Source organism: Emydura macquarii, unplaced genomic scaffold (genome assembly GCF_026122565.2).
Source record: "Emydura macquarii macquarii isolate MOO-44397 ecotype Brisbane River unplaced genomic scaffold, CSIRO-AGI_Emac_v2 contig_2897, whole genome shotgun sequence".
NCBI classification, from domain to species: domain Eukaryota; kingdom Metazoa; phylum Chordata; order Testudines; family Chelidae; genus Emydura; species Emydura macquarii.
In genome coordinates, this window is record NW_027133034.1 from 4,759,522 (window position 1) to 4,773,964 (window position 14,443).

The following is a 14,443-nucleotide window of genomic DNA, read 5'->3' on the forward strand; positions in this document are numbered from 1 at the left end:
AATGTCCCTCTAATGTTCTGTAATCAAACGAAGCTCTCTGGATTTATGTAGCTCTGTCCAGCCATGAACTCTGTTAGCAAATGTTGACTCTTATTTAAAAAAAAAAAAATCAGTGTGATTCAATTTCTCTTGCTATCTTTTTAAAAGTGCTGAAGTCTTGTTGGTCTATTATTTTACAAGCTAGAAGAAATGCAGGTGTTCCCAATTTGACTGGATTAACCAGGATCAAGTGATATGCTATGTTAAATATTGAAAAAAAATTATTCAGAATTGGTAATACATTATTTGCCAAATATTATTTGATCATCCAGTTAAAGAATGGGGGAGGAGGGAAGCACAAATAATGTATTCAAGAAAAAAATGCCCAAATTTGTTGGATTAAATTATTCATAATGAATAATTCAACCATCCCTGCACTATACAGAAATGTTCTTGCTATTCAGCACATACTTATATTATTTCTTTAAAGCTCCTATTCCAGTAGCTCCAGGCAGTTTTCAGCAGCTGAAAAGTATTAAAATCAGGAATAAAATCCAGAAGCGCAATAAACTGCCCATGCAAAACCACCTGAACTAATATAATCATATTAGCTATGGAGCCATGACCAGCACCTCCATATTATTAACACAGTCTGATAGTGGGTGCACCTGGGAGCCACTTAAAAGACTCCCCTTTCTACTGATTGGTGAAGTCCCTAATGGAGGATCTGGGTTGCAATTGGCTCCTATCACCCAGTTAAGCAGTTCTCAGCTTTCATATTAGTGTGAGCTATAACTAAGGTTATATTTTAATTTTTAACACAATACCTATTTTTACAACTGTAAATCTTCTCAATTCTTCTTTTTGGATTACATTTTCCATGGCTGGTCTCAATACAAATGAGAATTTCCCTTGGATTGCAGGGCAATACACAAGAGCAGGGGTAGAGCAGAGGGATGAAACAGGAAATTAATTGGATGCTCAGGTTTGAACATCAGTCATCCAGTCGGGGTTTGGTTTTATTGCCGGGATTCTGAATGGACATCACCTTGGCCAAAAGCCTTTAGCTGTACATGCAGTTTTATAATCAGTAAAGTCAAAAATACAAACTATACAGAATACCTCCTATGTTTCCCTAGAGATCCCTGGCTCTGGCCAGCATGATTAAACGCTTTTCTTGCTCCTCTCTGGTAGTTACCCATCCCTCTTGAAAATGCAGAATCTAAATAAACTCAACTGGTCTTCATATGGGAGTGCCACACTGAGCTGCCGCAGAACCCTGGGTGGGAATTAATCCCCTAGCCATTGATTAACACAGTAGGGTGTCCTAGAGACACAATAGTGTGTGACAATCTTCTGTAGTTGGTACCCAAAGACCTGTACATGTACCATTCCTCACAGAGTGAGTTTGTGAGTTTGTTGTCTGTCATTAGCTGCGTCCCATCTTCAGAAAAATAGACTGTTTCCCCAGATGGTGATATGGAGTCAAGGAGTTTTCACAGAAACTGCACTACTGGCAGCATTCTCCCTTTTATACTGAGAGAGATGCAGTTTGAGTGGCACCTCAGGCAACACCACCCATAGTAAAGCACAAGAGGAGAGGTGGTCTCTGAGATACCTAGGACTCAGGCCATTTATTTTATTACTTTAGTTACCCCACATATGACATACTCAAAATACAATAGCATAAAAGATAACCTGCTTTTTATTTACATGAATACAGGCAAGTCCTAATGTTTATAGCTCTTTTAGAAAAATGATAGCACCCTACTGTGAATACAGGGGATCATTTCCAGACACAGAATAGTAAATAACATAATCCCAAACCTACTTTGCTTTTCCACAGGCCTTAAAACTTCACTGGTAGTTTTATAGTTTTTATAATGATATTTTATCAAGTGAAGCGTCAAGTCATTTACTTCAGTTTTCAAAAATGTAATCCACAACTGCATAATTCTTCCTGTCAGATTTCCTTTTATGTAAGTTTGTAATTTTATTGTGGTAGTATTCAAAAGGCTGAGCCTGAAAAGTTCTATAACATATGGCATATATTTAACATGGCTCGTGAATTAAAAATAACAGCCTGCCATCTGCCTTTGTGAGCAGATTTTATCAAAGTCTAAATGAAAGGCTCAAAGATGTGAATGTTGTCAATTAAAATATGAAATACTCAGGTTCACTATAGGGTAAAAGAGCTCAGACTCACCTTACTTGAACTTGAGTCACTAACAGTCTAGCTAGCTAAGCCACCCAGTTTGAATTGTCACTTTATGCAGGAATAAGTTTTAGCACCTTAGCCTTCAAGAATGTCCTTTGTTTTCTAACATTTTAAACTGCTGCAGTTAGCTTGTAGCCCCCAAGTCTATGAAATATGTGCAGCTTTAAAGGAAATTAAATCTATTGCACTTTATACTAGTTATCTAAATGACTTTTATTAAAATCTTACTAAAACATTGTTCTGGCTAAGTGCTGATGGCTTCTATGACTTTGAGTTGTCCTAGAACTGGCAGTATCAACAATACACTCTTCCAGCTTTCTCTGAACCTATTGAAATCAGCATTTGGGTGAAGACCAACTGTCTAAATGTGACCCTAAGCAAAACTGAGATGATGCTGATAGGAAGAGGAAGAGCTTGCCTCCTCTATAACATCCCTCATTCTTAAGGGCACCTGCCCTCAGATTGTTATATTTGTCCAACGTTTTAGGATAATTTGGGTTCCTTATTGACATTGAATGCTGAAATAGATACAGCAAAAATGCCTGCTCACCTCTGCAACTGGTCAGATATCCTAGCTGACACAGATCTGGTCATAGTGTTCCGTGTTTTCAGGACCTTCAGATTTGATTATTGCAATTCTCTATCTCTACAAGTAAAACCACAAACCCCAAAAAACTTTAGCTAGTACAACACTGGTTGCCACGAGCCCCTCACTCCAGGGTTCTTCTTTCTTTACTGGCTGCTCATTGAATATAGAATTCAGTTCAAGGTCCCTCTCTTGATATTGAAAGCCCTCCATGGAATTGGGCTAAACTATCTAGGAAATCACATTTTCTTCATGAGCCTGGCCTCTCATGACAGCTTTATTCCAAGGAGACAATGAAACCATTGACCAGTAGGGAGAGTTACATCAGCCAGGAGATTGGACTTTCACAAGAGTAGGATCTAGACTATGGAACTCTCTATCAGATGAGATAATGGTCACAGCCCTTACTACATTCTCCATTAAATGCAAAACTTCTTCAATTTAGCATTAGCTCAATAAACTCTTTACACACACACATTAAAACTAATTATTTTTTACTCTTTTATTACTCTTTATTCTATAGGCTGAGAAAGAAGAAACAGAGAGGAAGGAGACTGCACTGCAATTTCTATTTTTAAATATTTGGGAGGAACTTGGATATTGTGTGATGCTGTACAGGTATCTAAGAGACCATAATGTCACCAAGACGTGTGTCCAGGATCACTGCAAAAATAAAACAAGTGAACATTTACACTTTTCAATCACTTCTTTCATCTCTTTGTCTTCTACGATGCCTTTCATGGAAACATCTGGGAGCATTTTATGGAAAGCAGAATTTAAAGTGGGTTCCAATCAAAACCATGTAGCTGGAGTCCACATCTGGATCTGAACTTTGTATCTCATTATTGGGGAGAACCAAAATTCTGAATATGGTCAACCTGAATGTCTTTATAACTGGAGCTTGAATTTGATTTTTCCTAAAGTTTGGGTTGTTCAGAGTTGTGCCTGATTCTGATCTCAGTTATATTGGTGAAATCAGAAGTTACACCAGTGTAGACAAAGGAAATATACCAGTATGAAACTGGTATAGATGAGATCAGAATCTGGTCCCTTGCATACTGGATTCATCTCAGCACAGAGAGAAGCTTGAGCTGCCAACTCAGTTTAAACTAAGAGCCAGTGATGGAGTTTTGATTTGGGTGCAGTTCTTAAACCATTGAAATGTGTTATAAAAGAAATAAACCTACAGCCCATTAAACAAATGAGGCCATGGATTTGATCTAGGTTTGTTTAATGGTTTGAATAGACTACTCTAGGAAGTACTGTGGTTTCTGTAGCTGAGGGACAAGATATGTCCTAAATGTTATTCTGTGTCAGGGTTGGCTTAGACCTAGGACAAAGAACATGCCTTTGAGAGTGTGTATATCTGGGCATGTAACTAAAAGTCTTAACACTGAGTTGCTTCTTCACTGAAAATGAATTAATTCCTCTTTCCTTTGGTGTCTTAACTGCATAAAATTTGAAGCAGTGGAACTGTGTGCCAAGTCTAGTAAGACGAGGAAGAACGTTAAATTAATTGCTCTAAAATAGCAGAGCTATTTTACACTGCTTTAAAAACTATCCTCAAAAGAAAAATAATGAGGTTTAAATAAATAGGAAGATCTTGTAACATGGGACCCGAAACTCTTTTCTATAATGATCAGCTTTTTGAAATGTATTGTGATAAATATATTGGGCTAAATTCAGCTAAGCCTGCACAGCCAGCTAAGCTCATTGTACTAGAGGGGAGATCCTTTCTCGCCCCAAATTCTGTCTGCTTATTTATCACTAACTTGCAGGCCCCTTTTATGTGCTGAATTCTGCTGGTTAGATCAATACGATGACAGGCAAACATAGTGAGGGAAGTGGAGTTGTGGACGTTTTGGTTACTAATGTAGTGAAGCCCTTGCCTTATTTGAAGTGAGAGATTAGAGACTTGAGTGCTAATGTCTGAAGAGGAATTGTGGGCAGAAGAGTAGTTTTGTGGTTAAAGCACAAGCCTGAGAGTCAGGAGACCTCAGTTCTCTTCCTGATCTGCCACAGACTTACAATATGCCCGTGAGCAAGTCTCTTAAGATGGTAGTGTTCCTACTGAGGTTTCATTAGTGATTTCAATGAGAGTGAAAGCAGGCTCTTAGTCTCTCTGAACCTTATTTGCTTCATTTGGAAAATTAGACACTAAACCTTACCCGTCTCACTAGAATTTTGTGTGATTATATTCATTAATGTCTTTTTGTTATTATATTCATTAATGTCTATAAAGTCCTTTGAGGTCGAGTGCACCGTCACATCACTAAGTGTTGTTATTTGTGATAAAGGCATCAAGTGCCAAATTTTCAAATAGCAGAGACCAACCTGAGACTGCAAAAACTGCTGGGGTTGATCATCTCCAACTTCAGCACAAGAGCTGGAGTCTCGCTGGATTGCATGTTTGCAGCTGTTTTTCAACAGATCCTATTGGATTTGTCAGCCCTTCCAGTTACACTGCAAGATTAGTAACCAGTCTAAAAGTCCATGACACCTAGAGCAATAGGAACAACCAGTGTATGGTCATCTTTCATAAGAGGAAGGAGAACATTACAGCAGCATGTTATGGTAATAGCTTTGCAGAGCAATGCAACACTTCATTATGGTAGCCATTCCTGCCACTGAGGAAATTAGGGCTGCATTTTCCAAAAGGGCTTAAGGTGGTTAGGCACCCCAATCCCACTAAAACTCCCTTATTTTTTGTTGGTTTGTATTTAATATTAAAAAAAAAATCTATACAAGATCTCTAGAAGCCCTGACCCTTAATTAATCTTATAACAGCATAATGCAGAAGCATTAAAGAAAAACTAATATTCAAATGGGAACATATTAACTCAATACAGGCAGCCAGCTAATCAGCTACAAAAGAACTCATTTTCATCTGTCATTTGGAACATACTCTCAACCTTTTCCAAAACTTCTATTCAATGGCTTTTGTAGTGTGCCTGGTGGATCACTAAATTAGGCTATTTTAGACCAAGAGGGACAGCACATTTCAAAGTCCTGGGACCCGCACAAAAAACACTCTGCTAGCACCCTCCCCCCCTTATAATAAGGGGAATCTAGCTCTAGTGCGTTTGCTGACCTCTATTGTGACAGTATGTTATGGGAGAGATGTGGTCTTCATATACATAAAACCTTAGGTTCCTTTGAAAATCCCAGTATAGAATATTTACTAGGTGCACAGGCTAACAAACCAGAAAATATACCAGACAGTTTCACAAAATTAAACTCTGTATCTTCTGGTAAAGTAAATGGGGGTTAGATGGCCATATAATTGAATATTGTTGTGACAAGGAAAAATAAGGGACACAAAGGAAGAGGAAGTATAAGATCACTTTTGGTTTTATTTTTTCAATATGTTACTAACCAGAGAAGATAATAGAAATAAATGTTTCATAATCAGCTGCTCAGTCTTTTGTAAGGGAGAAATATTAGTTTCCCCAAATTCTAAAAGTAGCAAGAATATCCAAATTCTGATTGTACACATCATCAGAGATTTGCTGTCTCCTGCCCATCCCCAAACTACATATTTTAGTTCTTCCTTACAGTAATGCTTAGAGCTGGTTGGAAAACAGAATTTTCATTCCAATGAAAACGCTGACGTTTCAAAATGTGTTCCAAATCAGAATGAAAAGCTAAAATATTGAAATTTCCTTCAGAACAAAAATAACACCACCCATCTATTTCCAAAATCCTATTTGGAACCATTGAAATATTTTATTTCAATAATGATAAATCATTTTTGATATGTGGAAACATTTTAATATAATATAAAATGTATGAACAATATATATATATATACGTATGTATTATGTTAAAGTTAACATTTAAATATAAGTCAAAATGAATCAAAATGATAAAGCTGAAATGAAGCATTTTCATCCTATCCGAATGAAATATTTTGAAATTATCTATATGAAACATTTTGATGTTATTGATATAAAATGAGAAGTCAAAACCATTCATTTCAGCTTTTTCCCATTCACAATGTTGTTGAAATCAACATGCTCCCACAAAATGTTTTCTTTTTGAGGAAACTGTATTTGCCCAAGGGAAAACTTCCAGCAAAAAAATTTCAACCAGCTCTTGTAATTTTGTTGGAGCTAGGCAAAGTGAAACCTCACAATATAGCAATTTGGATCATAAATAAAACAAGAATATGTCCAAATCATAAACTTCAGAACTGAAAGATCCGGGATTCAGAAATCATGCATTTTATGGAAGATTCAGATTTTATGTAAGACATTTGATTTATCCAATTGCCTACAGTACTGGCCTAGTTCCTTTTCTCCATTTATCCTACATATTTAGGGAGAGGACAGCAAAACTTTTCTCTCCCTCCATCTCACTTACATAATTGCAGCAAAAAGATCTAATAATACTTCTCTCCCTGTCCTGTGGTGATCAGAGAGAAAGTAGGCACACATTTTTCTGAATAACTAAATTTCAGATGGAGCTTTGGGTGATCAGCATCTCTGAAAAGTGGGCCCTACATAACATCTCTTCTATTACTCTGACTTCATGATTGGAGCAAGCAAGAAGGTCAGGCAGCTCAAAAAACCACCAACTTTTATAGCAAAGTGGGGAGCACAGTGATCAGAATTTCTGTAGCTCTGCCTGGTCTGAAGCACATCTAGTAGAGTGACAATGTACTCCATCATTCAGTAGCTGACATTGTACAGGACGTAGGTGATGTGATGTAAGACATGCAGTGTCTCAGGCTGACTTCTGTAACATGTACAGCATAGCTAAGGGTGGGAGGATTTGATAGCTGGGTGACTCAACTGGGTATGGGAGGGGTTCAGCAAATGAGGGAGGAGGAGGGTCAGCACTTCAGTCATTTTTGAGGGCATGCAGTATCCCTAATCTTGTTATTAGATACAAAGAACATGGACTGAAGGGTTTCGTCAGTCAGAAAATGGGTATAGAGAGGACTTTGGCCAGGGGAAGAATGGTTAGGCCTTTGTAGTTCATACTTCAAAATGAATGGAGGTCCTAAAGCATCAGTGAATAGGGTACATGCTGCCTGGGAACCCTAATGAAGCAAGGCCCCTAAAAGTGTAGTTCCTTGTGCAGCAGCAAGCTACCACATGCCTAGAGCCAGCTCTGCCAAACAATTGATAATCCAGCTTTCAAACGAAGGAAATCGAGAGGTCAGAAACACACCGCTTTCAAACTATGGCAGAAATAAGAAATAATAAAACACCTGGAGCTCAAACAGTACAACAAACGGAATGAAAACGAATGGGAAAAATGATCTTGATGTGATAAATTTACACTGAAAAACAAAGATACCAAATGATGGCCAAATGCTTACAGAACAGAGCAGAAGAAGTCAAGCTATCTTCCCCCTGTTGGTTTGATGTGTTGTTTGTTGTAGGCATTGAGTGATTTTCATATCTAAGGGCTTACTATATTTCCTGTGAAAATGGAAGGTAAAAGATTATTTCTGTTTGCTTGCAGTGTTGTTGAAAAGAGACTTTTGTTCTAACAGTCTGCAGTCATTTTGAAATGAGTAACTCATGATTAAGAGGTCAGTTGTTACCAACTGCAGCAGATGTTGTTGGTGTTTGTGAGGGTAAAGTGCATGCTGTCTGCAAAACAAAGTTTCCATTAAAAGAAATATCTAACTGTATCTTCCCAGGAGGATTACACTGCCATTTAATTTTTACCTTGGCTTGTTGCCTTCTTATTCTGGGTTTCTACAAAGACATGCTGTCAAAATTGTTTCTCCTTGAAGCAGACAAAATGTTTAATTTAATAAGAATTCTGCAATTTTGAAGAGAGACTGGATGCTGATTTTAAATAAATGTGCATTTTAGCATGATTATATAAATAGTTTTAATACAATTTGATCATCTATACCCTTTTTATGGATTGTTAGTGTACCAAGCATTGAATTAAAGATACAAGCCAAGAGTTTTGAAGCGGTTTAGGCAGAGAAAAAGGTTTCCCTTTAGAGCACACATTCCACAAAACCAAAGGAGTGCCTTAAGTCTAACAGATGAACATAGCGTTTGTTTCTTTATGTGTCAATAGAGGCTTCATTCAATGGGAGAACTGGATGTGAGTTTTTCCATTGATTTCAGTGGGAGTTGGATGCGTCCCTGATTGAATGTATGTCTACTGCCTGCTTGATTATTTACTCTCCTGGCCTGCTAGTCACCTCCTTCACCTCTGTGTGGCATTGAGTGCATACCTGAGCTCCTGTCACACAACTGGGTTAAGAAGACAGCTAGAAAAAAATAGTAATTGATGTGGCATGAGGTGAAATAGGATATTTCCATTAAGAACTCAACATTTTGAAATGTTTTAGTTGTCTCCATATTTCAGTGATGGTTCAAAACAATTAAAGCTCCATATTGGATACCAAGAAAAATTTCAGGCCCTTTTCCTTCCATCCTAAGCATGTGAGTAACTCTCCCACTGAATCCAGTGAAAATTAATTTTTGTCAGGTGAAATTCAACATAAAGTTTAAGAGCTTAACTGCTGCATAGGTCTTGTGCAGTCCTGCGGCACAAGGGTGACTTTCACCCATGCTGGACCCATGCAGACTCCTAAAATTTATTGAGTATTGACCCTGGGATTCCAAATCTTGCTCTTTTATAATTCATATTTAAAACCCTAAATTCTTTTGAAGTGATTTTTCCCCCCCAAAAAAAATCAAGCAATGTTTATATAGGGCCTACACAACCCTTTCCAGCTGAACAAGCTAGCCTGTCAGGCAGCAGAGGAATAAGAAGTTAATTTTGCAATCACTCTTCTAGAAACTAACATTATTGAAGATGCCAGCCAGCAAAGAAGGCAAAGTCAAACCACATTGATTTTATGTAAATTAAGAAGCAATGTGGGGAACTACAGCCAGAGTTCTAATCCAGAGTTCCTGCCACTGACTTGCAGTGTGGGTTTGGTCCCCACCTCTCTTCCTTAATTACTGTCACCATATGTATAATGTGTATAATAATTCTTACCCACCTCATGGTGGTGTTTCAAGGCATATCTGATGAATATTATCCAGCATGGTTGTTACTACATAGCCCTGTTGAAAATGAGGGGCGGGAGAGGGAGACAAATTAAAATATGCCAGTTTAAAAGGAAAATAAGAGGATGTGCATGTAATTTTATTACTTTGTAGCTACAAAGTATTACACACAGGGCAAGCATGACAACAGTGTAACACTGTATAATAAAAACTGTGCAGCAGTATCCCTTTAAAATTCAGCCTGAAACACAGTACTCCTATTCCTTTCATCTCTCCTAATGAACTCAAATCAACAGAAAGTTTTACACAAAAATATGCCATGGGTTTTGCTAATGTGACTAAAGTGTACAATAATGCCATGCACTGTGATTGTTATCTGACTTCAAGTGTCAAAAGAAATGCATAACTGACAGAACAGTCAAATGCAGCAGATTTTAGTCCAATCATGATGAGGGGTTAAATTGTTACAGAACACAGAAGCAATAGCAGTGGCTGGTAGAAGAATAAGAATCATACAGGGCATCTGTGGTCTTTGAATTTGTTGTCTTGTGCTAGAGAGTTCCTGTGATGAGAAGTGTGATGGGGTGTTCACGCCACACCAGAGAGAAAGGGATTAATGGAGGCCTTATGGGCCTGCTCCACCCTGTCCCAGAAAAGAGCCAAAGCAGCCAATCAGGGCTGATAATTCTCACATAAAAGGTAGCTGCAGGGCAGAGTAGGGTGAATGGCTGCTGGTTACGAAGGGAGGGAGGAAGGACGGACGGACGGTGTCCCTGAGAGATTCAGAGACTAGGAAGTACCTGGGACAGAGCAGCTCCTAGCAAGGACCAGGGGAACAACAGGGAGCTCCTGGCTGGCTGGCTCAGTGCCCTGAAAAGAGGGTGAAGAAGGTGCTGGGGCCATGGAGTAATGGCCCAGGGAACTGAAGCTGCAGAGATGGAACTTAAAGAGGTGACGCAGGATGCTGTGATATCCCCAGGGTCCTAGACTGGGACCTGGAGTAGTGGGCGGGCCCAGGTCCCCCCACACACTTGCCACTGTGGAAGTGGTTGGACTATTAGACAGAGTCATGAAGAGACACTGCAGTACTTGGACTGAGGCAGGTCTGCAGGTGGAGAAGATGACAGGAGAGACACCACCAGCTTGCAGAGCTAATCCCCATAACAACTGGCAGGAGGCACTGCTATGGTGAGTAGACCCCGTCACAAGGAGGCATAGGTTATATCTCTTCTGTCTGACTCAACTGGGGACAATGAGAGGAAGTGGGGGGGTTTTTTTAATTGTAAAATAGTAAAATTCTGAGACTTACTAAACAAAAATTATACTCAAACCTCCTTTGAACCTTTACCCATACTATTAACAAACACTTGGGGGAAAAAATCTGGCATGTTGGCATTGTGACGAGTACTCTTCAGGAGTGGCATGTAGAGGGCAGTGACCTTTGTACTCACATTCACCAGCTTGATTCTGGAAGCTAAGCATGAAATGGGAATGACATACTTGATATGTAGAGAGGTTAAGCCAGCTGTGATGCTCTTTGCACACCTTGCTGCCAATCAGTTCATTAAGTAGCACAGGCCTTGACTTAAAAGGAAGCTGTTTGCTCTGAACTCTGTGACTGCAGCCAGTGGCACAGATAGGCTGTAAGGGGACTAAGGCTCAGAATGGCATGTCATTGAAAACCCTCTTCTCTTTCAAGACCAATAAAAACCTGCAAGATGAAATTTACACACTGTCTGCAGAAATCCTGAATATATAGTGTTTATGCAGATGAAATATGCCTGGATTTAGGAAGACAGAATATCTCCATCATGTGAACAGGGTAAAGGACAAACAACACATTAATTCCATGGCTACTACTCCAGCCCCTGTTACATAAAGCTTAGGACAGGAAGTGAAGAAGTATATAGCATCCAATGGAAATTGGAGTTGGTGAGGAATTTACGTAGCAAAATGTGATTGTGAGTTGGACTTTGGCAAGGATGCTTAAATTAACAGCCCTTGATTACAAAAAGTGTGTGTTGTCAAAATCTTAGTTTTACACCTCATCCAAACAATATCAGGCCAGATCTTGCTCTAAATCTAAACTTTGTGGCACTAGCTGATCTCCTTCTTTCTCAATAGTTATACATAAAAAGTGAAAAGTTTGTAGCAAACACATACAGCTCCTTTGAGGTCTAATCCAACTCTCCTTAAAGTCAGTAAAAAGTCTACCATTGACTTCAGCTGGAGCTGAATCAGGCACTTGTTGCTTCTAATCTGGGCCAACTCTGTTCTCTTTGAAGTTAATGGCAAATCTCCCATTGATGTAAGTGAGAGCAGAATCAGCCTTAGGCTTTTACCCTGAAGCACATCTAAAAAAACATTGATATCATTACAGAAAGCACAAGTGTCAATCTGTGAACTGGTAATGACTATCACTTTCCCCTTCTATTCTCCAAAATATTTTCCTCTGTTCTTTCAAGGTGAAAAGTCTCCTTTAGGGCCCTTCTCTACTTCTTTTGGATTGAAACTATGAGAAGTAATTGTTCTGCCAAAATTGGCTATGTCACACGTGGTCTAGTTTTGTAACATTCCCCAGAGCACTCTGCTCCTCCACTGGGTTTTTGCAGACACCTTGACAATGTCAGTGCTGATAGTGTTCAGGGCCCAGAGCAATTTTTGGAATTGTCACAATAATTCAACTTTTATAAAGTATAATAATAACCTTGTAATAATATGGTGTTTTCAGATTTTTGTATGTATTTGAGTTCCTGCATGCTGTGATAGACATTTGACTCAAAATGCAGTAAGTTCTCTAACATGCTGGTGTCTTTATTGGATCTGTAGTTTGGGAGCCTTTTGCTTCTGCAGACTTTTCCCTTTCCAGACCCCCTTTTTAACTTTCCCTATATCTGTGACACTCCCTTACTGGGTCTTACATTGTTATATTACAGTAAGTTTCATTGCATCTGGCCACATTCAGCAAAGCTGGTGCAGGGAAGTGCAAAAACTCCACTCCCACTGAGCCAGCTAGGCCTATTGGACCAGAGGAGGATTCAGTCCCCGCTAAGGACCTAAAGTTCTTGATCCCCTGGCCTCGTTTTCAGTGGTTATTTCTGTGGATGTCTGCAATATTGATGCAACTGGTGCATTCCATTACTAACCAGGGACTGCACTGAAATCCCCTTGTTTATATTTGTGAACAGTTACTTGCACAAACCCCTCATTGACTTCAATAGGATTACTCATACATAAGGAGGGGCACAATCTGGCCCCAAATAAACAGAATTAAAAACAAAAAATGATGGCTGGCAAATGGAATGGCAAAGATTGTGGTTACAAGCACAGCAGTGTGCTACTCGTTTTTCAAGGGAGACAGCCAGGAATTAGATCTCTTTATGGGTGTCACATTGCCATGTTTGCCATTTTTATTCACAAAACAGAGTTAGACAACAGAGTGACAAAATGCCAGCCGTTTTTCCAGTGTTGCTAGCACTGATAGTGTTTCAATACTAGTGCAATGGGGAAAGATTCCCCAATGTTGAAGCCATGACAGTACAGGGGTAGTAGAAAAGATTTCTTGAGAAAAGTGCAGACATGTGCATAGACTTTCGACCGATAGCCAAGAGAGAGGAAAGATCCTCTTAGAGTTTTCTTTAACTCCATTCCTCCCAGTGCATGTCCACCTTCTTCTACAGTTATCTACCAAAATTATGATAAGATGGTCCGAAAGTATGGTCGAAAGAGGTGAACATATGGAATTGATTAGTGTCTTTTTGTAGTCTTTTGTGTGGGTGGTGGGAGGGGTAGTCTATTTTCTGGACCACTTTGGGAAATGGTATTAGAAAATCTCTGTTTCTGTTGAATTAGCTACCTATTTCTCTCATTGCTTCTGGCCCAGCAGAAGACTATACTGCACCTTCACAAAAGTTATGTATATACTAGATTTCCTCATAAACTGAGTGCTTACTGCTCTAAAGTAACACTGTGCATTTGATTTGTTCATATGTAATTAATTGCATAATTGTCTCATTTAGAAATGTATTGTATCAATTAATAGATTTTTTCCAGCAAATGAAATGCAGCACATACTGTTACTGAACTTCACCTCCAGATGGCATGATGCATGAATGGTATTTTGGCTAACTAAAAATTGTAGTAAAGTGGAAGTAGTACCTGCAAAGTTGAAGATTACAATAATAATAAAAATAAGAGTTAATTTCATGAGATTGTAAGCTTTTTATGTTATGTGCTGAGCATACTTCAACACATAAAATAACAAATTACAGAGAATGAGAACACCCGACACTTCTGGTGTTGCACAGACAACTAAAAGATGACAATACTGGGCAATTGATTGTTGCCCTTCACCTTATGTAGTCACTCACACCCATACAAAGGGGCTGTAACATGTTATCAGATCAGAATGGCAATGGTTTACACCAGCTTGGCACCAGCTCAGCAGTAGAACAAATGACAATGATTAATTGTGCCAGGCAAAATATATCATACTATAGAAATGTCCTTCCCAAATGCCCTAAGAAATCAAGCAGTGTGCCATTCATAAGGGAAAAGACTATCTTTTGAAAGAAGAGAGGGATAGCCAGAGAAAGAATGCATCCCATCCCCCAGCAGAAGCTTTGTCACCAACTGGCTGAAGTTGCAGTAGTATGTTCCCTAAAAAGC

General features: G+C 39.0%; 1 long non-coding RNA gene across 2 annotated transcripts in view; it reads left to right on the forward strand.

Moving 5' to 3' along the window:
* The window catches only part of LOC137166920 (uncharacterized), a 133,346-nt gene extending 129,891 nt beyond the window's left edge, over positions 1–3,455 (forward strand). For both annotated transcript variants that reach the window (XR_010923873.1, XR_010923872.1), the window contains one exon: positions 3,307–3,455. This is a non-coding gene — a long non-coding RNA (uncharacterized lncRNA). The remainder of the gene's footprint in view (positions 1–3,306) is intronic.
* The last annotated feature ends 10,988 nt before the right edge of the window (positions 3,456–14,443 follow it).